The following is a 27,401-nucleotide window of genomic DNA, read 5'->3' on the forward strand; positions in this document are numbered from 1 at the left end:
CAGATTAAAAAAATTACAGGCCAGGCATGGTGGTGACACCTATAATCCCAGCACTCAGGGAGGCAAAGGCAGGTGGATCTCTGTCAATTCAAGGTCAGCCTGTTCTACAAGGCAAGTCCAAGACAGCCAAAGCTACACAGAGAAACTGTATATCAAAAAGGAAGAAAAAGAAAAAAAGAAGGAAGGAAGGAAGGAAGGAAGGAAGGAAGGAAGGAAGGAAGGAAGGAAGGAAGGAAAAAATAACAGAGAGCATTTATACACTAGGAAAGTGACATTCCTGCAAGAATTTTCTTCTATCAAAAATACATAACTTTTTCTCACTTTGTTTTTTGTTTTGAGGCAGTGTCTTACATAGCCAGGAATCTGCTATATAGCTGAGGATGACCTTGAACTTTTGATCCTCCTGCCACTACCTTCTACCTGTGTTAGAATTGATCAAGGAGGAGATCACTTTTCCAAATAAACAACATCATCATCCCAAAAGTGCACGCTTTAAGAAATAGTTAAGCCATGTTCCTGGTTTTGCCAGAATGTGTTAACCTGTTAATGTGTGAATATGCTAATCTTCACAATCTTCAGTGCTACACAGTTACCAGTAAGTAAAAGAAGGAGAGACTGTTTTTCCAATATAAGCTCAACATTGTAACTCTCATACCACTGTGCACTGATGGCAATCAATTCTCTAAGACTCTAAATGTTCTGGAAAATAGTGAAGGCTAGGTACTGAAGACACACAACCAAATCACAACACTCTCATTTCCTCCATCAAAGTCAATTTTAACAGTCTGTTTTCAGGAAATAACTTAAAATTTTGGGTCATATAAAGATCAATAGCATTTTAAAATAATGCCAACCATTTTACTCTCTATCTGCAAAAAGAAGGCATCAAAGCATTGTTACAAACCCCAAACCATAATTTGGCTACTTCTGATCATCACGTTATTTAGATGCATGCAATCTGCTCTCTTAGAGCAGAAGATATCACAGTATCAGTGGCTCCAGGGGGGCTAAGTGTATATAACAAAGTACTTGATCAATCAACCTTTAAAGACAAAGCTAATCTATATCCTGCTTGTGGGAGTATGTACATGACCAAACACATTGTTGAAGACTAGGAGCCAAAATGATACATTTTATTATATGTAAATTTAATTATTTCAAAAGGATATAATAGACAACACTGTAACAGTCATAAAACAGAACTGAAGATTATGTGAAAATACTATTTTCTTTCTTTCTGTGTGTATGCTGTGTGTGCATGTGTGAGAAGATAAACAGGTGTGCCTGTCAATGCATGTATGTGTGAAGGCCTGAATCTATCTAACACGGCGTTTCTTCCTTCATCTCTCTCCGCCCTCCGCCCTCCCACACCCCCACCCACCCCTACATCGTATCTTTTGACACAGGCTTATTTTGAGAACTTGGAGGGCTCTGATTGGCTGGGATCGGCCAGCAAGATTCTAAGATGCACATGTCTCTGCTTCCACCAACACTGCGGTTACAGGTTTGCGTTGCTGCGCCTTGCTTTTACATGGGTACGAGAGAGATCTGAACTTAGGCTCTTATGCTGTCTAAAGATTTATTTATATGTTACATGACCTAAGTGTCTGTATGAATGTATGTGTACCACATGTGTTTTCAGAGCCCAAGGAAGCCAGAAGAGAGCACAGGATCCTGAGAACTTAGAGTTATGTGTAATTTTTAAACTGCCTGGTCTGGATGCTGGGATATAAAGCCTGGTCCTCTGCAAGAACAGCATGTGATCTATTTTTTTTTTCAATCTGATTTTATTTATTTATTTTTATTTTATTAATTACACTTTATTTGCCAAGCTCTATCTCCAGCTGTCAGGGGCCCAGGCTTGTGCAACAAACATTTTATCTATGAAACCATCTCCCTAACCCCTGTAGTATTGTTTCCAATGAAATACAAAGACAGTAGAAAAGTAGTGACTTACTGATATAAAAAGCATAAGTTTTCAAAGCATAAAATTATTTCCATGTGATTCATTATGAGAAAAAGATGAAATATTCCTGGAAATTTAAAAAAGGAATCTTTATAAAATCTGTAAACATAAACTTGCTTACTCATAAGCAAAGATTTAAACTATCAACTATGTGGTGATTCTTTGCTTTTGCCTTATATAACTCATGTTAGTGAGTTTACTTGTCAAATTACATTAAAAATAAAATGGCTAGGCATGGTGGCACACAGCTGTAATCTCAGCACTAGAGGAGTCAGAGGCAGAGGCAGGTGGATCTCTGAGTTTGAGGCCAGCCTGATCTACAAAGCGAGTCCTGAACCTGAGAAACCCTGTCTCAAAAAAAAAAAAAAAAAAAAAAAAAAAACAACCCAAACAATAATAATAATAATAAACTGAGGTATATTACTTTGGCAAATATATTCAAAATATTGGCCATAAAGTTCAATAAACTCGGACTAAACAATGCAACACAATGCAACAGAAATTACAATAACTAATTATACTAGGAAATAAGAGCAATAGTTTTGGGGGAAAAAGAAAACTCTTAGATCAATTCCCCCTGGTATGGTGGCCCTACCAGGACACAGTGGAAGAGGATCCAGGTGGTCCTGATGAGATATGATAGACTAGGATCAGACAGTAGTAAAGGAGGACTCCTCCTTTTCAGTGGACCAGAGGAAGGGAATGGGTAGGAGGGAAGCAGGGTGAGACCGGGAAGAGATAAGGGAGGGGGTTACAATTGGGATACAGAGTGAAAATAAATTGTAAAAAATGATAAAATAAAAATTAAAAATTAAATGAAGACAGAAAATGATCTAACGAAAGAGATACAGTAAATGTGTGAAAGAGTAAGTTTACAAACTCAGGTCTTACAAAATGAAAAAAAATGTACATTTTTCCATCATAGGTTTCATCATATGGATCTATAATGAGACTCAGGAAGGAAATGACAAAACATGGAGTGAAGCAGAAAACTGATAAGAGGACGTTTTGCTATGACAACATGGGGTGGAGAGCATTGAACAGAGCAGAAGGGAGGAATAGAGAACAGGAAGAATTTCATGAGACCTTACAGATTTCTATATATGAAAGTCAATTATTATTGTCAAAGACTTACAATAATTAAAATGTTTCCAGTTATATCTATATAGTATATGTTATATATGTGACATTCATATGTATGTTATTTTTAATGTGAATATAGAAATATGGTCTTCAAAATCAAATACTATACTTAAATACTATATACAAAATTCCAGCAATAAAAGCTGGAGCATGGTACAAGCTGCACTTCCAGAGAACCCAGGTTCAATTGCCAGCATGCACACGGAGGATCCTAACATCTGTACTTCCAGTTCACAAGGATCTGACATGCCTCTGATCTCTGAGATCACCAGGCACCCACTTGGAGCACAGACTTACAGGTGAAACGTCTAGACACATAAAATATTTTTCAATTCAATAGTAAAATATACACATTAGTTAAACATGTATGTTTCATGTCTTACATATTAGCTTTATAAGCATTTTTTCAACTGGTTTACAATATTTGAATAATGGCAAATAAAATGAGCTCAGAATAATTCTATAGTGTCATTTGACTAACATGATAAGCAAAGATAAAACACTGATTTTAACTTTGTAAAAAAAAATTTTTACTGAATAATATATGCTTTAGTCTTTTATTATTATTATTAGTTACATTTTATTAACTCTGTATCCTAGCTGTATCCCACTCCCTCATTCCCTTCCATTCCTACCCTCCCTCCCTCAGCTCCTCCCTGCCCATTTCCAAGTCCACTGATTGGGGAGGACCTCCTCCCCTTTCATCTGACCCTGTTTTATCAGGTATCTTCAGGACTGGCTGCAAAGTCCTCCTCTGTGGCCTAGCAGGACTGCTCCTCCCTTGAGGGGTGGGGAGGTCAAAGAGCCTGCCATTGAGTTCATGTCAGAAATAGTCCCTGTTCTCCTTACTAGGGAAAACCAATTGGTTACTGAGCTACCATGGGCTACATCGAGCAGAGGTTCTAGGTTATATCCATACATGGTCCTTGGTGGAGTGTCAGTCTCAGAAAAGACCCCTATGCCCAGATATATTAATGTAGCATGTTAACCAATACTGGGATAGTAAGCCAGTTCAGATCACTGTAACTTTACTATTAGGTGAAAAGAATAATATTGTTAGAAGAAAAAATTGTTAATAAAAATTATATTTCTCATTCTCATAAAATATAGATTTCCAGGGAGACTGAAAAATATATCCAAAACAACAGTAGGTATTTTTATTTCATCAGTTTCTCACAACTGTGATTTTCCAGTGCTCTAATTAAAGTACACTTGAGGCAATGATTTGATATGAACATTTACTTTGACTGAAGTAAAATCCAACAATAAGGGAGTGTGTGACTATCTCCAGCTGCGTTTCAGGCAGAAGGCGGGAATTTCTTGGAAGTGGATCTGTGCAGTGCCTGACCAGCACTGCTGCACATTCCCCACAATCTCCTGACAGACAGACGGCCTGCCCCACATTAACTCACTTCACAGCACACACATCGATCTGCAGCCATTCCCTAGTCCCTGCGCACACCGCCTGTCTGGCTGCCGGCATTCTCATCAGCACACACAAAGGCCATAGAAGACAACCTTTTGCTTTCCATTAAAGATACAGCACCTACTCTTCCTTCTCTAAGCATCAAAAATAGAAATTATGACACCATAGATGTCATATGAGATTTCACACATAATAACTTAAAGGTAGTTATTCTTTATTTTGAATAAAGACCCTTTCAATTTAACAGAAACAAGCTAGCTTAGTAAAGAAAGGCACAATGCAATTAGAGAAATAAAAATATGATTAAAATAGATTTTTTAAGATTAAATCAGAATATAATAATTATTTGGTAAGAATTGGTAAGAAGCAATAAGAATTGATGTTTAATTAAGGAGACATATTTTCCTACTTAATATTTTGAACTATTTATGAAACTGCTCTCATAAAGAATGTAAATATAAACCATCCTGAAAGCAGCAAAACAAGCTGGGAAATGCAAAAGTAATAGAACCCACAGGTGGTGTACTAGCTCAACAGAATATTAATGTGAGAGCATACAGCTTTATTATTTTTTTCCAAACAGAACTGAAAATTGTAAAAATGATACTTTAAATTCACCTTCTCAAAGATTTGATTTGTAGGCTACAAATAGACTAAAAGCAAATTTTTATTTGTTTCAGAAGCTACAAATGAAAGAAAGACTAATATGGCTTGACCTTTCAGGTATTGCAAAATCAAAGGCAAAACTGTCCTGAAACACACCAACACTGAAATCTGTCCTGACGCACACTAACACTGAGATCTGGCTGATTTGGAACCTCTAGTATGAGCAGAATTATCCATCTCAGAACTGCTTAAAAATTTGTTACCAAAACCCTTCAAAGGTCCATATTCTTTCTGTATCTCCCTCTAGCTCCTTTTCTGCCTCTCCTCTTCATTTACTAGCAATGGCTGTGAAGATAAAAAACAAAATCAAACAAACAAACAAAAAAAAAAAAAAACCAAACTGCATAAACAGTATACAACGTACACATGCTAAGCATATATTAACAGTAAGGTTCTTTAAAAATCAATGAAAGTGAAGCTGATGGAGCAGCAGAAGATAATGGCTTCGGCAAGAAAGCTCCTGAATCCTGGGCTAGATCATCTAATGAATCAGAGGGCATAGCATTGCTCACACAGTAAGGCCGGTATCTGTGCAAAGTGCTCACATTTACATACAGACTGAGAGCACTCAGTTTCTGTTGAACGAGCCTTCTCAAGGAGCGGCATGGCATGACAAGAGAGCCTCAGCTTCAGTGGCTGCTGTGCACTGGGGCTAGAGGGAGCGGCTACAGGAATGGAGATGTGAGGAATGCCTTCACCTGTGTTGGGGAAAGATATTTCCTGTATTGAGAAGACAAAGATTTGTGAATGGATATCGTAATGAACTAATAATGCTCAAACTATGTTTTCCCAGACAGAGATTCCCATCTTAACTTACTGAGTAGTTGGGTAAATGCATGAAGAAGTGTGCACATGTCTTACAGAAGTTTTCATTTGAAGAATAAACACTTTTAAAATAATAATCACTTTTCTAGATAGTTTTTCCAAAGAGAGGCAATACAAATGGAGAGAAAACTTATCCATTCATTTAATTTGGGAGGAGGAGGCAGGAGCTAACTGGCTTACTAAGCAAAGAGAATAAAACTAGAGGGTAAAATACAGAAACTTTTTACTGGGGAACTTGAGAGCCATGCTACTACTGCAGATTTATAAGTGAAAATCTTTTATGTAAACAGGGGGGAAATCAAAGAACATTTTCAGAGTGATAAAAAGAGAACACCTCAAAATTAATTTCATGAGCTGGAAACATCTGAGTTGGGTCTTGAAGGGTATGTAAAATGCATAATGGAATTATACAGAGTGAAGAAAACTCCAAAATGAAAGAGCAGCACACCAAGACCAGCAGGAATTAAGTGTGGCAACAATGGGGAAGGAAGCTAACCAGACACTAGATGCTGGAGCCCAACAGACAGTGAAAAGTAAGTTGCTAACAGAGGATGGGAAGCATTGTCCTGGCTAGTGCTTCCTGTCACCTTGACTACATCTGCAGTTGACTAAAATGAAGCAGTTGGCCACACCTGTGAGGGAGTTTTCTTTCTTCTTCTTTTTAAAATTTTTATTAATCACAGTTTATTCACTTTGTATCCCCCCTGTAGCTCCCTTCCTCCTCCCCTCCCAACCCCACCCTTTCTCTCCCTTTTCCACTTATGCCCTTCCCCCAGGCAACTGATAGGGGAGGTCTTCCTCCTCTCCTTCTTGATTGAATTATCTTTGGTGGAAAGAAGGCATCCTAACCCTGATCGTTGGGAAGTCAGAAGACCCACACTAAATCTGGGCCACCCCTTCTGGGTTCAGCCTACAGAAAAGGACATGGAAGAAGAAAGACCGCTTTTCCCTGCTGTCCTCACTGTCATTGGCAAGTTCACCCATCTGCTGCTGCTGTACTCCTTCACTGACATGAGGACCTACGTCTTCTGCCTTCCAACATATACTGAAGGCCAACTGGGAAATCCAGCCTCGTGGACTGGACAACCACCAGAATCTGGGCCTTTCTATTGGAGACAGCCATTATTGGACTAGCCAGACCACAGCCTGTAAACCAATGTAGTGTGTGTGTGTGTGTGTGTGTGTGTGTGTGTGTGTATGTGTATTCATTCTAAGTTCTGCTCCTCTAGAGAAACCTAACACAGGTAGGAAAGGAATAAACTTGCTTGGTTTTTTTGTTTGTTTATTTGTTTTGTTTTTTTAGGCAGAGTCTTACAATGTAGCCTTGGCTGGCCTGGAACTCACTATGTAGGCCAAGCTAGTCTTGAAGTTATAGAAACCCATCTGACCCTGCTACCCAGGGCTGACTAAAGGCCACTGCCACCACAAACAGCAAGCACATAAGCGTGATTCCTTTAAGGCATCTACCTGGCTCCAGTGTGAGGAAAAAAAAAAATGTAGACCCATTAATACCCATAACCAAAAAGTGCTAATGTTTACTCTCTATGCACTGAGAACAAGCTCCTAAGACCTAACATCAGAAGTGAAGCATGAGGATCCTATCCATTCTCTTTCTGGTTATCACACACTCTCCGGAATTCAGTTTGGGTAGACAACCAAAAGACTGGGAAAACATGCAGGGAGCCACAGGGTTTTTACTTAAATCTACATTCTGAGAAACAACCAATAAAAGTAATGGTTTCTAGCAACCTAGCAAGATTGTTTGTGTCTTCGTGTATAACGACCTGGAAACACAATGAAATACAGTAATTGTATTATAAGTTCAAATATGAATGTAGGTGAGTTTGGCACAGTGCTGGAGCTAAGTGGACTACAAAGAAACACACCAGGAAATGTTAAAAGTGGGGATGGTTTCTATAAGACTGTGGTAGTAGACAGTAAACTCTATTAATGTGTCACACCCTAAATATCTAAATATGACAGAGTAAACTTTATTCAATGCAACTGTTTAAACCAATAAGTTAACCAGAATGCTGGGAAATTTGATGAAGTGCACATGCCTACAAATAAATCTAATACAAATCTTGTTACATAAGATGACAGAAAAGTGGAAACGTAAAGACACTGAACTAAGGACTATAGAAATAGACCAAAAGACTAGATAACATAAAGCTACAGATCAAAAGAGATCTGTACGCAAATACTGCACCCTAGTGTTAACTGGTTTTTACAATGTATGTGTTAGAAAGCCTAAATTACATGAACTCTAATAAGGTTGGGGAAAATAAGCAAATCTACTGCAGATAATGAGTAGCAGATTAATTTTATTTAGAGAAAGAAATTACAAATACACACAGGGGTGGGCTAGAATGAATCCTTGTGTGAATAAAAATGGGAAACATTCACTTGAGCTCAGGTTTATTTTAAATAGGTGAAGACAGGTAGCCAGGAAACCACAGAAAGGAAGGCACAAAAGAGAGATAAGGAAAGGAGAACAGCAGACAGAGGGATAGGCAGACACATGGAATGAGAATGAGTTACGAGTGTTTCTCTGTTCTGTGCACTGAGAGGCTCTACAATTTGTGAACCCAGAAGCAGCAAGACATGGGGTACCCAGACTGTTGTCTCTAAGAGATCTACTAAAGGCTCCTAAGAAACATGATGATCCTAGCAGGAAGGTAGGAAAAAACAAGATGGACGGGAGCATATGCCAGGATTTTAACCACGATGCCACATCAAATGGACACCAGTGACAAATGAAAAGAGAATCTTTGGACAAAGGCTAGAATGATAAAGCAACAAACTGAGTAACAAGGTCAAGTATTTATCAACAGTATAGTAAGGACTTGGTGTTAGCTCATTTGGAGAGGAAAAATACAATCATTATGAAACATCACTTTTTATAAACAATATATGCTAAAGAAGCAATTTAAAAACTATTTTTTTTATTTTATACCCAAGAAGATATTCTCAGTGGAATACTTATGCACATTTATTTTTATGAAGACTGGGTAGATTCAGATCACAAGGAAATAGATTATGTCATAAAATAGAAAACTATCTTCTGAGATGTAATATAAACTATAAAGTAGTAAGCCTCAGAGAAACTAAATAAGCAGGTTTGTGAAACACAGTTAAATCAGTCTAGAGAGATGACAGAGTGGAATCACATGACTACAGACATCAAACTCATGCTCTGTCATGAGCATAATGCGTCTATAGGAGCATATTATTATTCTACTACATTACACTAATTAAATCTCACAATTCATTTTAAAAGCTATTCATATCTAACTCATGATTTAGAGGAAAATGAAAAGTTGAATTAACTAAGGCTGCACTCGTCATTGCCTCTGGCAGAGCTCTTAAAGAATTAACTTGCAGAACAAAGTTATAAAAAGCTCTATAACTGTGCAGACAAGCACTATCATAACCAAGATACTTCAATATCAAAAAAGAATGTATGCTTTATTTTGCAAACCCACTCTACAAACAAAAATAAAATATATTTAAATTAGGCAGCCACACATTTTTATCATTTGTCCTATTTGTACGTGCAGTGTGTCAGGTGTCTCCAGTGTGGGCATGCATGCCACCTCACACTATGGAGGTCAGAGACAACTCTGCAAAGCTGGCTATTTCCATCCTCATCTGCATGTGTTCCTGGGATCAAATTCTGGTCATCACACCTGTGCAGTAAGACTTACCTGCTGAGCCACTGTCCTGGACAGGCAGCCATTCTTCCCCTCCAACTTATGAGCTCATAAGCAAAAGGAAATATATATAGGTACATATATATATAACTAGATAATATTTTAAACTTATAAATATAGAGGTACTCAAAACTATTACAAAAAAAGAGTTAGGGATAGGAACTGGTGCTTGAAAACAAATTCATAAGGCTCATATGAAAAAATAATCAGATAGTCCCTAACAAAAGTAAAAGCGAAATATGATATTTCATTTTTCATCTCTCATAGATATGAGGTTCCAAGAGTTTAAGACTATGTTCAGCTGTAAAGGGTCCTGAAAAGCAAAGCCTCACATAGATATCTGTTGAAAGTACAAAACCACCCAATCCATGTGGGAAGAATCAACAACCTGGAAAGACATACAGGCATTTATCTTTAAACTCAGAAGCTCCTGGGTCTTCAATTCAATTCCATTGATCCACCTGTCTGTTTCTATGCCAGTACCATGCAGTTTTTACTACTGTTGCTCTATAGTACAGCTTGAGATCAGGGATGGAGATACTTCCAGAAGCTCTTTAATTGTACAGTATTGTTTTAGCTATTCTGGGTTTTTTGTTTTTCCATATAAAATTGAGAATTGTTCTTTCAAGGTCTATAAAAAATTGTGTTGGTATTTTGATGGGAATTGCATTGAATCTGTAGATTGCTTTTGGGAGGATAGCCATTTTCACTATGTGGCCAGCTCTTTGATCACCTCCCCCTTGGGAGTGCAGCCTTGCCAGGCCACAGAGGAAGATGATGCAGCTAGCCCTGATGAGAGGATGCACTAGGGTCAGTTACAAGGAAAAGGGAGGGTAGGTGGAATTGGGAGGAGATGGAGGAGGATACAGCCAGGAAACAAAATGAATAAATTGTAATAAATAAACAAACAATTTAAAAACTCAGAAGCTTTACTTCTAGGAATATACTTAAAATACACTATCAAAAAATAAAGACGTGAATGGGTTTATTCACTGCCACTCTGTACATAATACCAAACACTAGACAAAACCAGAATACCCATCAACCCAAAAGTTAATTTAGAAAGCCAAACAGAACAAGAAGATGTATCAAACATCTCTTTTAAAAAGATGAGGAAGAATAAGAAATATCAAAATATCCAATTTATGCTTAATGACAAAAGCTCAATGGTTTTGATAATTCCACATACACATGCATACATATTACACCAAGTTGAAACAGGTATACAGGACAGAATAGTCACTTCAGCAAATATGCTTGGAAAACTGGGTATTATCTACAAGCAAGAGTTTAAGTTGAATTCTGAGTTTATAGCATATATAAAAATTAACTCAAATGATTCAAATATCTAAATGTTATGATGTGAAACTATAAAGTTTCTAGAAGAAAATAAGAGATATACTCCATGGTGTCAAATATAACAATGATTTCTTGAAAATGATACTAAAAGAATACGCAAGAAAACTACAAATAGGTAAACCACCTGTGCACTGACACAATCATGAGCAAGAAAGGAAACTATAGAGACAGTTTTCTTTTTTTTTCATAATTTATTCATTATATATCCTGATTGAAGTCCCCACCCTGAACTCTCCCCAGTGCCACTCTCCTTCTCTCTTCCCCTGCATCCCCTTCTCCTATTCCACTGAAAGGGGGAGTTCTCCACCATTGCCATCTGTCCATAGCTTGTTAAGTCTCATCAGGACTGCCTGGATTCTCTTCCTTCCTGGCCTGGCAAAGAAATCACGAAATTTGCAAGCAAATGGATGGAACTTGAAGAGATCATCCTGAGTGAGCTAACCCAGAAACCGAAAGACAGGCATGGTATACACTCACTTATAAGTGGATATTAGACATATAATGAATGATAGCCATCTACAGACCTAAAGAAGCTAAACACTAAGAAGGACCCTAGGGAGTATGCTTAAATCTCATTCAGAATGGCAAATAGGATAGACTCCAGAAGCAGTGGAAGTGAGGAAAGCGCATGGGAGCCTACATTAGAGGGTCTTCTGAAAGGTTCCATACAACAGGGAATCGAAGCAGATGCTGAGATTCACAGCCAAACTTTTGGGCAGAGTGCAAGGAGTTTTATGGGAGAAGAGAGGGATGGGAGTAGAGGGACATGGAGGGGACAGGAGCCCCACAAGGAGACCAACAAAGCTAAAGGCTATGAGCTTAGAGGGTCCTGCAGAGACTGGTGAACCAACAGAGAACCATGCATGGAGAGGACCTAGACCCCTGTTCAGATGTGGCCAATTGGCAGCTCAATCTCCATGTGGATCTCGGAGTGAGGGGAGCATGGCTGCCTCTATCATGAAGTTGGTTGATTAATCTTTGGTCGCTCACCCCTGGAAAAAGAGACTGTTTTCAAATCATCTGAAAAGACGTTAATAAACAGCAACTATAAATAGTTCTTAGGTTAGGGATTATGATATACGTTTCTGATCCAAGGAAAGGCAAAAGCATTACTGCAACTTCAAGGCCATCCAAGTATACATAGTGTGTTCCAAGCCAGCCAAAGCTGTCTAAAAAAATAGTTACAACACAACAACAATAAAACCCAACCTGATTATGATGGGCACAAAACATACACTTCCAAAGAAATATGTAAGTGGCCAACAAATACAAGAAAAAAGTACTTAACACGAAGTGGAAATAACTAGGGAAGTGGAAATCAAAACCTCAGTAGCACTTCATGCCTTTTACCATAACTGATATTTAAAGGGAGGGGAGTGTCCAGGAAAATGAAGGAATTCATTTTCTGTTCACTACTGATGAGAATGTAAAATAGTAAGAATGTTAAGGAAAATATAATGATGTTTCTTTAAAAAAAAAAACCCCAAAAATCAGAATTACCTTTTAATCCTATAAATTCTTCAATCAACATAATCTTAAAATAATTAAAATCAGGTTGTAAAGAGACAGTGGATACCTAAGTTCATAACATCAATATATATAGTAGCAAGTATACATACTTCCATTTGCTGGACAGAAGCTAAATTTTAATTAAGGAGTGAGAAAATGCGATGTTGCATGCATATAATTGTATACACATTCATCCCAAATTCTGAACTATTCTATAACACAGAAGGACTTTGGATGACATTTCCTAAGTTAAATAAATCACTCATAAAAAGCCAATTGCTTTTTGGCTTTGTTGGTCTCCTTGTGGAGTTCCTGTCCCCAACAGGTCTTTCTATCTCCCTCTTCTTCCATAAAGTTTCCTGCACTCTGCCCAAAGTTTGGCTATGAGTCTCAGTATTTCCTTCCATACCCTGATGGGTAGTCTTTCACAGGACCCCTGTGGAAGGCTACTGTCCTGTTCCTTGTCTTCTCCTACTTCCAATATCTATCCTGTTTGGTCTTCTGAGTGAGGTTTTAGCCTCTTCTCTAGGGTCCTCCATGTTGGTTGGCTTCTTTAGGACTATAGATTTTAGTATATTTATCCTATATTATATGGCTAATATCCACTTATAAGTGAGTATATACCATATGTGTCTTTCTGGGCCTGCAGAGACTGATACTCCAACCAAGGATCATGCAGGTAGAGGACCTAGACCCCTGCTCAGAAGAAGCCCATAGGCTGCTCAGTTTCCAACTGGGTAAGGAAGGGGTAGGACAGGGGCTGTCTTTGACATGAACTCAGTGGCTAGCTCTTTGATCACCATCCCCTGGGGAGTGCAGCCTTGCCAGGCCAGAGAGGAAGATGACACAACCAGCCCTGATGAGACCTGATAGGCTAGGGTCAGATAGAAGGGGAGGAGGTCCTCCCTATCAGTGCACTAGGGAAGGGGCATGGGAGGAGAAGAGGGAGGGTGGGTAGGACTGAGAAGAGAAGAGGGAGGGGCCTACAGCCAGGATACAAAGTGAATAAATTGTAATAAATAAATAAATAAATAGAAAGAGACAGTGGCAGTTTAATTTCTTCTCTTGAGAACTCTGTTTAAAACCAAGTCCATCTTTTAACTAGGTCATTTGTCCCCTTGACTCTGTTGAATTTTTATATATTATAAATATTAATCATCTGTCATATGTATAGTTAGCAGATTCCCTCACAATATGTGGACTTCCTCTTCATTCAGTTATTTCCTTTGCTGTACAGATGGTTCTTAGCTTTATTGTGTCCCACTTGTCAACTGTTGGCCATAATTCCTGGGCAAATGTACTCTGTAGAAAGGCCTTTCATACACCAGTTTTCTTCTAGTATTTTTAGCATTTCCAGTTTCACATCATTCCTTTGGACTTAGATTTCAGGTAGTGAAATACAGTGTTCTAATTTCCTTCTTCACTATTTGCTGTCTTTTCTGTGACGTGTTTTTCACATCTTTGTCAAATATCAGGTGGCTGCAGTTACCTGCACTCATGTTTGGGTCTTCTTTTTTTCCATTGGTCTACATGTCAGTTTTTATTCCAGTACAATATTGTTTTTATCATTACACCTCAATAGTCAATCTGGAATAATAATCATCGTTCTTTCTGCGCAGCATTGCTTGGCTACATGGGAATAACAAATTTATTGTGGTTTCAAATTAATTTTAGGATTTTTTTTCTATTTCTGTGAAGAATGAGATGAGGACTTAAACAATGAGATTGCACTGAATCTATAAATAGCTTTGGATAGAATGGTCATTTGCACATTATTAGTTCTACCAATCCATGAACATAAGAAATCTATTTTCTAATGTCTTTCTCAATCTCTTTTCTTCAGAAAAAAAGTTTTCATTTTTGAGCTTTTTCATCTCATTGGTTAAGTTTTGTTTTGTTTTGTTTTTAGTATTCCTAAGGATTTTATTTCTTTTTTTAAATGAATATATACATTAAATTTTTATTTATTTATAATTTTTTAATAATTTTTTTATTAATTACAATTTATTCACTTTGTATCCCCCTTAAGCCCCTCCCTCCTCCCCTGCTGATCCTACCCTCCCTCCCCTTTCTGCATGCATGCCCCTCTCCAAGTCCACTGATAGGGGAGGTTCTCCTCTCTTTTCTGATCTTAGTCTATCAGTTCTCATCAAAAGTGGCTGCTTTGTCCTCTTCTGTGGCCTGGTAAGGCTGCTCCCCCCTCAGGGGAAGGTGATCAACAACATAGGACAAACCTAAAACCTGTCCATCTAAAGAAACTAAGCAAGAGAGAGGACCCTAACTAAAACGGTCAATCCCCATCCTGAAAGGCAAAGAGGATGGACATCAGAAGAAGAAGAAAACAGGAAACAACCTAGGAACCTTCTGCAGAGGGCTTCTGAAAGCAGCAGAAAAAACAGGAAACAAACTAGGAACCTACCACAGAGGGCCTCTGAAAGCCTCTGCCCTGCAGACTATCAAAGCAGATGCTGAGCCTGATGGGCAACTGTTGGGCAGAGTGAATGGAATTTTATGTATGAAGTGGGAAATAGTAAGAGCTGGAGAGGACAAGGTCTCCACAAGGAGAGCAACAGAACAAGAAAATTTGAATACAGGGAACTTCCCAGAGACTCATACTCCAACCAAGGACTATTCATGGAGATAACCTAGAACCCCTGCACAGATGTAGCCCATGGCAGTTCAGTGTCCAAGTGGGTTACATAGTAATGTGAAGAGGGACTGCCTCTGACATAATCTGATTGGTTAAGTTTAATACTGTGAGGAATATATTTTTGAGGCTGTTGGGAATGGAAGTATGTACATGATCTCACTTAGCATGTCTGTTGTTAGTAGTTCAAAAATGTATTGATTTGTGTGAGTTGATTCTGCGGACTGCTGAAATTGTTGATTTCTAGACATTTTCGAGTAGATTTTTTGTGATCTATTATATATAATACCATGTATTCTGCAACTAGGAATAATTTGACTTATCTTTTCCTCTTTTTTGCTTTAATTTCCTTCTCTTGTCTTAAGGTACTGGCTAGTGTTTCAATCACAATACTAAAAAGGAATGAGGATAGTGGGTAATCTTGTTGCTAATGGGAATTCTTGGAGCTAGCCCTTCACGAAGATGATGGCTGGTCATATATAACCTTGATAATGTCGAAGTCTGTTCCCTCCAGTCCAGTCTGTAGGGCTTTTATCATGAAGGCATGTTAGATTTTTTAAAAGGCTATTTTTTTGCATCAAGATGACAGTGTGATGTGTGTCTTTTAATTCATATATGCAATTTATTGCATTTACTGACTAACCTATGTTGAACTGTAACTTATCTCTACATGAAACCTATTTAACAATGGTGGAAGATATTTTTCTATATGTGCTTGTATTCAATATTCAAGTGTTTTATTAAGAATTTTTGCATCTATTTTCAGCAAAGATATTGACCTGTACTTTTCTTTTTAATGTTTGTCTTTACCTGATATTGGTATTAGAGTAATGTTGACTTTATAGAAAAGGTTTGGAAGTGTTCTTTCTGTTTCTATTATTATTATTGGGGGATATATAATTTAAGAAGAATTGGCTGTGGATCTTCTTCAAAAGTCTGGTAGAATGCTACTGGGAATCCATCTTACCCTGGGCTCTTTTGTTCTTGCTTTGTTTTTAGTTGGAATTCTGCTAATTAATGTTTGATCTCTGCAGGTGCTGTGGGTCTATTAAAGCTGTAATTCTCTTCTTGGTTTAAAATACATGGTTTGGATGAATCTAAACATTTGTCTTATTTAAGATTACATAACTTAATAGAGTGAAGGCTTTAAAATTATTGCTTCAAAATATTTTTAATTTCTTTGATGTCCGTTGTTATATTTCCTTGTCCACTCTGATTCTGTCAATTTGAGTTATCTTTCTTGCTTTTGGTTAGTTAGGCCCAGGGTCTGTGATCTTGTTTATCTTCTCAAAGAACCAGATTAGTTAGCTCTTAATTATTTTATTTGTTTCTATTTCATTAATCTGTTGCCTGATTTTTACTTCTTGCCTTCTACTAGATTTAGGTTTGATTTATTCTTTCTTCTCCAAATTCGTAAATTGTATAATTAGGTCATTTATTTGTCTCTTTCCAACTTTCTAAAGTAGGATGTTACAGCTATAATATTCCCTCTTTTAATGTGTTCCAGAGGTTTTGTTGTGTTGTGTTTTGATTTTCGTTTTATTCCAGAAATTTCTTTCTTGATTTCTTTTTACCCATTCATCATTCAATTGTGTGTTGTCTTACCTACATGGGTTTATGTAATTACTAGAAATTCATTTGCTTTTGACATGAAGTTTCATTACATTGTAGTTAGACAGGCTTTATGGACTTATTTCAATTATTTCTGATAAGATCTGCTTTCTGTCCCAGAGAAGCTTCCATAGGCATCTGAATAGAATGAATATATTTTGGTGTTTGGGTGGAATATTGTATAGATATTTGTTATATCTATTTGAAGTTAAATGTCCATTAATTCTAATGTTCTTCTGTTTGGTTTTTCTCCAGAGAAAATAAGAAATGGCCAATAAATACTCCAAAAAGTTTTCATCACATTGAGCAATTACAGAAATACAAATAAAACAAAGCCGATATTTCATTTTACTCCAGTGAAAATGGCCAAGACCAAGAAAACAAATGACACCAGATGCTGAAGATGCTCAGCTATTATGAGTTCATACTGCTCTTTTAGACAACTTGAGCTCAATTCTTAGGACCCACCTCAGGTGGCTTGCAATTGTATGAAACTCCAACTTAGGTATCTAATGCCCTTTTCTGAACTCTCCAGGCACCTGAATTCACATGTGCACATAAATACACAGACAAACACACACACACACACACACACACACACACACACACACAAATTAAAGTTCAAAGTAAAAAGAGAGAAATCCTCAGCCACAAACTTAATCCAAAACAAAATCTATTTTACTTGATAAATACTTAATAGGAAAACAAAAAACAAAACCAAAGCCCAAGCAGTATGCTTCTTAGAAAGGCATACACATTAATTCCACACAGAAAACATCACAGAAACATTCCTAAACTTACCATATCTCGGAGAAAGAGAAAGTTACCCAAATCAAAGTCACCCAAATTTATGACTTGCCATCATCCAATCAACTAAGTCATAAAGTGATTATTATAACTGATTGTGTTTATTATAAGATCACTACAGTCAAATTATAAAATCATAGTATTATATATGGGGGGGGAGCTTCAAAGCCAGAAATGGCTAACAGATTTGCAAACTTTAAGTCAAAATAATGAACCATATTACAAATATGTAGGGTAATCAGAAATGTTTTGTGCTTCCAGGAAACAGCTCTTTCAGGCTGTATGTCATGCCCGACATGACTGTTAAGGCTACCCTCAGGCAGCTCTGTGAAGAGCACTCTATGCTGGGTAGGTAGTACGAATGTATTGCCCAAAAGATCATACACAACCACAGGGTGACATAGAAACCAAAGTTAATCTGCATAGAAACATATCTGAGTGGACAGCTGTCTGTCTACTCCTCTACTCTGTCAGTATAAGCACATACATGGATGTGTCATGTGTATGATATAGAAAAACACTTGTTAGAGCAAGATAGCATTAGTGAATAAAGCATCAAGAGTTTTAAAAGGTGCTACAAAAGCTACAAAAAGTAATAACAGCAAGCTGATTTCATTACACAAGAAATGTAGCCTTTCTGGGGCTATGAGACAGTTCAGCATTCTATGATGCTTGCCAGCAAACCTATGGACATGATGTTGATCCCCGAGCTCATATGACCAAAGAACCATCTCCTAAAAGTTGTTCTCTCACCTCCACACCTATCTCCCCGGCCCCCAAAATGAATTTAATCATGTTTTAAAATCATTAGAAATGTTTGTAAATGAAGAACCATCTACCGTCTTAGAATTCTTTCTAAAAGCCAAATGTTCTTTAGTTTAAGAACGTTTCAACTGTAAGTCTCACCATCTTTTCCCAGTAAATTATAAAGTCCTTCCACAGTATTCTAAAAGAGAGCTGTGACTACAGACTTGACATTGACTATGGGGCAAGTTTTTAAAGCAAGCAATAAAAATAGGTGATTGTGGTTGTTTTCGTCTATAAATTAAGCAAAGAAAATCTTTGTAAGTGATGGGTATGTTTTATGGAAGAAACAGAAAACATGTAAAGGAAAATTACAAAAATAGCAAGTACTGTTACAGATGACTGGATTGGCATTTAACAGGCTGAAAGAAACCAGATCAATCTCAATCTTGCTGGGGTCAATTCAGGTGTTCAAACAAAAAGAATTTTTTTCTTTATGTTTGTGTGCTAGAAGTGCTAAAAATATTAAAGTCTGCAAATGTCAGATACAATAAATCATTTAAAATACATATTCATATTCAAATATGCTTAATAGATACAGTAAGTGCAGTAAATCAGCACAGCAACATCACTAGAGAACAGTAAAGGATAAATACTATATATAAAAAAGCAGGGAGAGAGAGAGGGAAAAGTATTTAGTATATTTGGAAAATAATCTCACAATAAGTAAATAATACTAGAACCAAAACTACTACCAGCGAAAACAAGGCAGCAGGCAAGGTGCTGGAGAAGTAGCTGACAGTCTTATCCACAAGTAGAAGGCCAACAAGAGAACTAACAGGAAATTATGTTGGCTTTTGAAAGCTCATAGCCTGCTCCCAGGGGGTATACTTCTTCCCATAAGGCCTCATCTACTAATTCTTCCAAAACAGTTTCACCAATTGGGGACCAAGTGTCCAAACATCTGTGTCTATAGGGACTATTCTCATTCAAACTACTACAAAATTTATAATTAAAATTTTACTGGAGTACTTGCTTTATTAGAAAAACATGTTCCAGCACCAACAGGAATGGTTTATAAAGTACTTTATTTCCATTAGCATTATAAATTTTTGTCTTCAGCAAATCGGCAAGAGAATGATGACAGAAATCAATACCATCTTCTTCAGGGTGAGTGATATTAGGTCATTTATTATCACAAAGGCCACTAGAATCTCAGCTAAAGATATTACCAGGCATTTCCATTTAAACATCACTTTTAAAGAATGTATCAAAGGTTGAATGGACAGTTCTCTTTTATAAAATAGTCTACATAGTCTTAAGTGCTTCCAAGCTTACAGCCACTAGGAAAAGTGCACAAATATCTCAAAGCAAGCCAGGTATGCCTCCTACGTGTTTGAATTTAAACTGCAGATGGAGAAGAAGCTTTGCTTTAATGCACTGAAGAAAGAGAGATGGGGACAGACTTGTGAAAGACAAAAAGGAAGAGATTACCAAAATTATTATAAGCCCTTAGGTCAAGCAGACCTGCACAAGAGGCCAGATGGAATGGGACAGAGGCTTGTAAGGAGGCCTAGACTAGGAGGCAAACACTCCCTCACTGCTCTACAGGGACACAGGGACAAACAGCTGAATTTCCTTATGGTTGACACCTTCCTCTGTTAAACTGCTAGGGCCTCCTTTAGAGATCACACAGCAGAGGTGCTCTGATGCCAGAGTGGAGAGTGTGGATCCTCAGCAGCAGGCGCTCACTCAGCTAACACTGCAGAGCTCCCAGGATCATAGTCCCACAATTAAACAGTTTCCTTTTTATTACTGAAACTAAATCTGAGTAACCAACTTACACTAAAACACTTTCATATTTAACTTGGCATTTTACTACTCAAGTTCCCAAGACTATTGAATACGTAAATGGAAAATTACAAAAATATTAAATAATGCCTCAAAAAACATGTCAAATGGAAGGAATTTTTTTAAAAATAGCTATAGATATTTAAGTAGAAATTCCATTAGGTCGGTGGCCAAATAAAGATAAACAGAATCATTTATTGTTTTAAATACATGATCAGTCTAGGATGTTTAAAATTAAGCTCAACTTCTCTGACACTGTAGAAAAAAAAGGAGGAACAAATACCTAACTTCCAATGAAACACTGTAAGCAGCTAAAATGTAGAGTGCACACTAAATATAGTTCATCTGGAGAGAAATCCTTTCTGCCTTCCAGTACACAGAAGGGGCTTATACATACAGTACTCAGTGTAAGGGGTCAACAATTTCTTCAGACAGTCCTGGGAATACCACACCCTTTAATCCCAGCTGATTTATAAAGCAGGAATTCTAAAAGAAGTATTTAACCAAATAATTTGCCCTTCATTTCACAATTTGAATTAGTATATTCTCACTTAAAAAAAAAAATAATGATACCCCGAATGCCACAAAACTCCCAAAGAGGTGATCTGGACAGACAGAGAGTGAGGGCCCCACAAGGCACTTACTGGAAAGCTGTCAGGTAGCTTTCCATTTCACAGTCTTCATTCCTGGCCAGTTCACCCTCACTGAATACTTAACCACAATAAACTTGATTACCTGGCTTCCCTACTCCCACATTAGTACAAACAGCAAATCAGAAATCAGGACAGAAGCCATCATGAGTGAAAAGAAAGAGCTCAATCACAATAAAAATTCATCACAATTGCTAAACAATAGAGACAGAGAGAAAGAAAAAAAATTAAGAAATATATAACCTGAAATGCAAGGGGCACACTAATCTACAACCATCTTCAGCAGGAGGTTGTCTATGACAACAGCAGTGGTCACTCCACATCATGGCCGGAAATGACAGCCTCTGCTTAGACTAAACGTTTTAAACATGGGAACATGTAAAAGCAAAAACTATTTCAATCAAAAATAGATTTACAAAAATATTATGAGTATGTCTTCAATAAATAAAGAAATTCTCAGTATCCAGAAAAATCATTCCCCTAACATTGTTCTCTCAGAGAGTTCCAGACATGCAAGACAAATGTAAATCTAAGAGAGGAAACAGAAAGGGAGAAAGGGACGGGAGGAAGGCCAAGTAGTTTAAGGTCTGTGAGAGCTGGGGCCAGATTCAATTAAATCTTATGTGTCAAATCCCTTTCTAGTCTGTCTCCCACCTTCTTCCCACAATAAATCCTGGCACTATCTGCCTTCTAGACGGCACACCAGCATTAGGGAAATCTTACCAGCGGCACTTTCCATATGTCTGAAACATACATTCCCACCTTAGCTTCATGTCTATTGTTGACCATACACATTTGTGCCTGGAGTCACTGCTTTATAAACATTACAAACGAGACTTCAATTCCAGGTTAAAACAGGCATCACAGTATGGTTTGTTGGAAGTCAACATTTACTAAAAGTGTCTTTTGTTGAAGAAAGAAATTCTATTGTTTCCAAGGTTGAGTGAAAGAGGAGCCTGATCCTGGCAACCTGACATAAAAGAAAGCTAAAAAGGCAGGGACTAAAGAAGAACAAAAGCTTGAGCCTAGTAACATCAGTATGTATGAAACACAAAGTGTTCCGCATTTGTCTATCAATGTTTGAGATGATAAACTTACAAATTAATAATACACTGACCAGCATTGTATAAAATCACAGCATATATTCATTAGGAGAGATTTTTAATTTATATAAGGACAGTGAATTTTCTCTGTCTATACTGTTTCTGAAGCTAGAGAGATGAGCGCTGTGAGCAAGCAGAACACAATGTATGAGAAATAATTACGCCTGTGACCTAATGCCCCATAAGGTCAATCTGTATTGCAGGCCAAAAGAAATCAGGAACCATCAGCATTTACTTCAGAGAAGTCACTGACTGGAATGAAGGGCAAATGCGGGCATGTTTCATAAACCAGCAGGTGCTTGACCTCATAAAAAAGTCAATTATCAAAATGCTATATGTAGAATGTCCAAAGGAAGAAATATATAAAAGGCAGTTCTGGAAAACATCTTTAATTCAAAATAAATCTCAGGCAACATTTATCTTTATCTACATTGTAATTCAATAGTTTCAAAAAATAACATTAATTTCTACTTACTAAAATTATTAGTATTCTATAAAAATGTTTTGGAACATAAAAGTAATATCCAACATGCAAATGATAACTCAGAAAAAATGTACAATATTTCCATTCATATGTTGCAGAATATATACAGTACTTAGCATTAGAATAAGGATCATAGTACAACTATCCTTAAATTTCCTGTCAGAAAGAAAGAAACAAAAGTTCCCTTTTTTTTTTTCTTTTGGCATTTAAAAAGGATGAACCAATGACCACTGACTGGCTCAAGACAAAACTATGTCACCTGCAGCAAAAGTCTCATGTCCTTCAATAATTGCGGCCTTTGAGGGGTCTTATGAAAATTTGTGGCTATCAGTTAAGGCAGATTGCTGTTGCTTTTTCTTCCCTAGCATCTGCTAGTCTACTGCCAGGATCCCTAAGAGATAAAAATTTAAATGAATGATGAGGCAACAGCACAGGAGAACAAAACTACCAGAAAAGTACAGAAACAGGAAGGGCTAAGCAACCCACGCTTACTGCTTGTATTATGTACTGTGAAGGATCTTCTGCTACTAGTGCTCTCAAGACTCCCAAAAGAAGCAGCTGGCCTTGGCCTATGCTTTTCTTTCTTTCACATAAAGCCATAAAGAGCTTTCAGTTGGGCTACTATACACCCACCATACCTACATAAAATACAAGGGGGTTATTAACAGGCCCAGTTGGCATCATATTATCCTTAGCCCAGTCCTGTCCTGACAGAAAAGTGAGAGGAAGCTGCTACCTATGTGAGCGCTGATTCTGATCTCAGAGGTAAAGGGTTATCTATCACAGCCTGTGAGTTCTCCGGAGAAATAATTAAAAAAAAAAACAAAAAAAAAAAAACTCTACTACAAAAAGCAGGCACAACTTAGGCACTTCCGATATTGCTTATATAATGATTGCATATCTTTAAATACTTAGAATGGTTAAATTACAAGATTATTGCTGATTAGTAGTCACTTTCCAGATAGACTGTCCAACATTGTCTCTATTTCAGTGACTAAGATTCTCATGTCTGAGAAAGGTGCTGTGTTTGTAAAACAAAGCTTTAAAACTCACAGCGATGATTGTCTGTGTAAACACTGAGGACGATGGTGGGGAGACTTTGGTTCAAGCAGGTGGACAGCAGGTGTGGGCTGACCACCAGCTGCCTCCATAACCTTTTGATCCCCTAGGACAGCAAATCTGTTCACCAGCCCTATGTGGTCATTCCTCATTTGTTAAATGCTTTCTTCTCCTTTAATACATTCAGAATCCCTATTCCTTTAGCTTGACTCTCTTTTATTAAAACAGAAAGCTCCCAATAAAAGAAAGTAAAACTAATTCTATACTCAGTCAGCATTATAGTTCCAGAATTGATTAAGATATAAGATCAAAAGTTGATAATGTGGGATGTTTTAGTTACATTTAGTAGAATGTATACCTATTATTTTTCTTGCACACACACGAAATTAAGAGTACGAGATAAAATTCAAATTTTAGGAAACAGAATTCATGTAACTTTTGAAGTACAGAAAAACAGTATATGTAAGTAAAAAGGAATTAATTACAAAAAGGGAAGTGCTGAAATTTACTTACAATAAAACTACTTTATTTAAATAAACAACAATAATAACAAAGAGTAATTTTCTAACAGTTACTTTTCTGCTTCATTTTGTGCTACACTTAAAGATAAGGTGATTGGGAAAGACACCACTGTATAGTAGTTCCAGGCAAGCACAGTGTCTAGAATACTTACTCTGACACATCTGCCCTCAATTAAGATCTAAGGAACTTGGCATGAGCCACCAAGAATAAACACATGGTAAGAAAAGTGAGTTTTGGAATCTAGAAGTCATTTAAATGTCTGAAGGACCTTCAGAAAAATTTTCAGTCCCCTTAGCCTATTACCTCATGTGAAAGAAAACAATATACAGGAAAGACAATAAAAGTATCTACTTTACTAGGTTATCATAATGGTTACATTGAAAAGCACAGACCTTGCATGTAGTTAGCAAAAGTCTGATACAGAGAAAGTTTCCAAATAATGATGGTCATTACTCTTCTCCGTATCACAGCAATGCATTTCTACCACTCCTTTGGGAAATGACTGGTGGCTACACTATGCCTATAGTCTGGAGCTAAGCCATTCCCTTCTTTCTAGGAGGAAAACAAAATAGCATCAGATATAAATTATAATGTCATTTCTTTTTCCAAACGGTCACAAGGACAACTCTGTACTACTTTCTGATGTTTTTCTTAGATCTTTATATGTAATCACTAATCGTGGCTTAACTTTCTTCATTCTGCTTGCCCACATTTACATCTGGTTTCCATACCTTTTTTGTGACAGCCTGACTTCATGCTAAACACAGATGTCTTGAAATGTTTCTGATTGTTTTTATAATTTTCCATAATTCAATTTTCCTCTTAAAAGAATCTGTAGTGACTTGCTCTCATATAGTTTCACCTTCAGCCTACTGTAAAATACCTCGCTCATAGTTTGGCCTCAAATGTGAAGATTTTTAAAAATTATTTGTATGTGTGTGTGTGTGTGTGTGTATACATAATTATATATATATATATAAATTATATATAAATACATACATATTTATATAAATAAATATATGTGTGTATATATATATAGAGAGAGAGAGAATGTGTGTGTGTGTGTGTGTGTGGTGTATATGGGAGTGCTGTTATGTCGAGGAGGGCAGAGGACATGAGGTGTTTTCCTTAATAGACCTTCACGTTATTTTTCAGACAAGCTTTCTCCCTAAACATGGAGCTCACAAATTTGGTTAGGGCACCAGGGATTCTCCTGTATCTCCTACCGGACAAGGATTACACCGCCATATCATGTCCACCTAAGCCATCTCTCCAGACCCTTAAGGATGTTTTACTCAGCAACGATTATGACACAGTGAATCATCAGAATCTAGTTTCTGAGATTAATGCTCACACCAGGAATTAGGCACATGTCTCATTATTTACTCACATATTCTAAAGGTTTTTCGTTCTAACCTTTCTTTTCTTTCTTTTTTAACTGTATATTTTGAAAACTTACTTTAAATTTATTTTATTTTATTTTATTTTGTTTGTTCTTAACTTATTTTCATTTTATTTTGGAGTGCTAGGGACAAAACCAGGTAAACACTCTACCACAAAACTATAGTCACCAGCTCTAAAGTTTTTATTTAAAAATTCTCAAAAAATTTAATGCTAATATTTTAACTAAGGTGCACATATGTTTTCCTTTGGGAAAGGAAAGTTGATTAGCTTATGGCTTCCGGGATGCCAATCAGTCACACAAGGAGGCCATGGTGGAGCTAAGTAGTTCACACCATGGCAAACAGGAAGTAGTGAATAAATTCAAAACTTGGCTCAGTCCCTACATTTGGGAGTTGTTATTTTTGTTGTTGTTGTCATTACTGTTATGGTTGGGCTTTTAAAGGTTTTAGAAATTCACTCAGTAAATATCTCCTACTCGAATAGATAAACGTTTTAATTAGGACCCGTTATCCCCTGGTGTGTTACCATGTGAATATGTGACCACACTTGTCTCAGTATTTATTTACTTAACAAATCAATAGTGCTTACTGTGAGCTAGGTACCAACCTGTACACTTAACGAGGGTCACTCATTCCATTACAACTCTGCAAAGCCTTCTAGCATCTTTTCAACTGAAAAGATGGAGGTAAAGTTCCCAAGGTCATGTGTCTAATTACATCACAGGGCAGCACAGCTGTTCTGGCAATCAAAGCTGCTCTAATAGTTCCAGAATTTTCTCAATCTTACTTTTATTTTGCTTCTTGAACAGTATGTGTGCTGCTCTCATAGCACACAGGATTGTGCTATGGGTAAGCACTTCTCTACACAAAAAACTGACAGTGGACAAAGTCTGTTTAAAATCCAGGGTTTCCAAGGGTGAATGCTCAATCCTCATTCAGAAGGACAAACACGATAGACATCAGAAGCAGGAGAAAACAGGGAACAGGACAGGAGCCTACCACAGTTGGCCTCTGAAAGACTCCACTGATCAAGGTATCGAAGCAGATGCTGAGACTCTTAGCCAAACTTTGGGCAGACTGTAAGGAATCTTAGGAAAGAAGTAGGGGATACACCTGGAGAGGACAGGAGCTCCAAAAGGACACCAACAGAGCCATAGAAACTGAGCCCTGGGGGGCTCTGAAGAGAATGATACCCCAACCAAGGACAATGCATGGAGAGGACCTAAAACCCCTGCTCAGATGTTGCCCATAGACTGAGTCTCCAATGGAGTCCCTAGTAAAGAGGAGCAGGGCTTTCTCTGGCATGAACTCAGTGATAGGCTCTCTGATCACCTCCCCCTGGGGGTTGAAGCCTTGCCAGTCCACAGAGGAAGACAATGCAGCCAATCCTGATGAGAATTGATAGGCTAAGATGAGATGGAAGGGGAGGAGGACCTCCCCTATCAGTGGACTAGGGGAGGGGCATGGGGGGAGAAGAGTGAGGGAGGGTGGGAGTTGGGGGGAATGAGAGAAGTGGACACAGCTGGGATACAAATTGAATAAATTGTAATAAATGATAAGAATCAATTTTTTAAAAATCCACATTTCACTACATAAGATGTAGGTCAAATTTATAGTAAAACAATTAAGACTAATCAAGAATTTATGTAAAAACTGAAAGTAGCTTGTAACTAACATAAATCAAAATAAAATTTTAATACTAACTTTTTTTAAAAAAACAAAGACTTAAACATACTGAGGACATACATTTTTATCAGAGAGGAAAAAAATATGGTAAGAAATATAACCTTTTTCCAAAGTACATTTAACTTAACAGCATAAATACAAAAGTTGTAATTTACAGTTCCCCAAAAATGCAATAATTTTCCCAATTTGTTCAAATCATAGTCATCTGGAAGACTCGCCAGTCACAA

General features: G+C 37.3%; 1 protein-coding gene across 4 annotated transcripts in view; it reads right to left on the reverse strand.

The window, feature by feature from the left end:
- The window catches only part of Wdr7 (WD repeat domain 7), a 315,838-nt gene that overhangs the window by 186,425 nt on the left and 102,012 nt on the right, over positions 1 to 27,401 (reverse strand). The window lies entirely within an intron of this gene.

Source organism: Meriones unguiculatus, chromosome 2 (genome assembly GCF_030254825.1).
Source record: "Meriones unguiculatus strain TT.TT164.6M chromosome 2, Bangor_MerUng_6.1, whole genome shotgun sequence".
NCBI lineage: Eukaryota > Metazoa > Chordata > Mammalia > Rodentia > Muridae > Meriones > Meriones unguiculatus.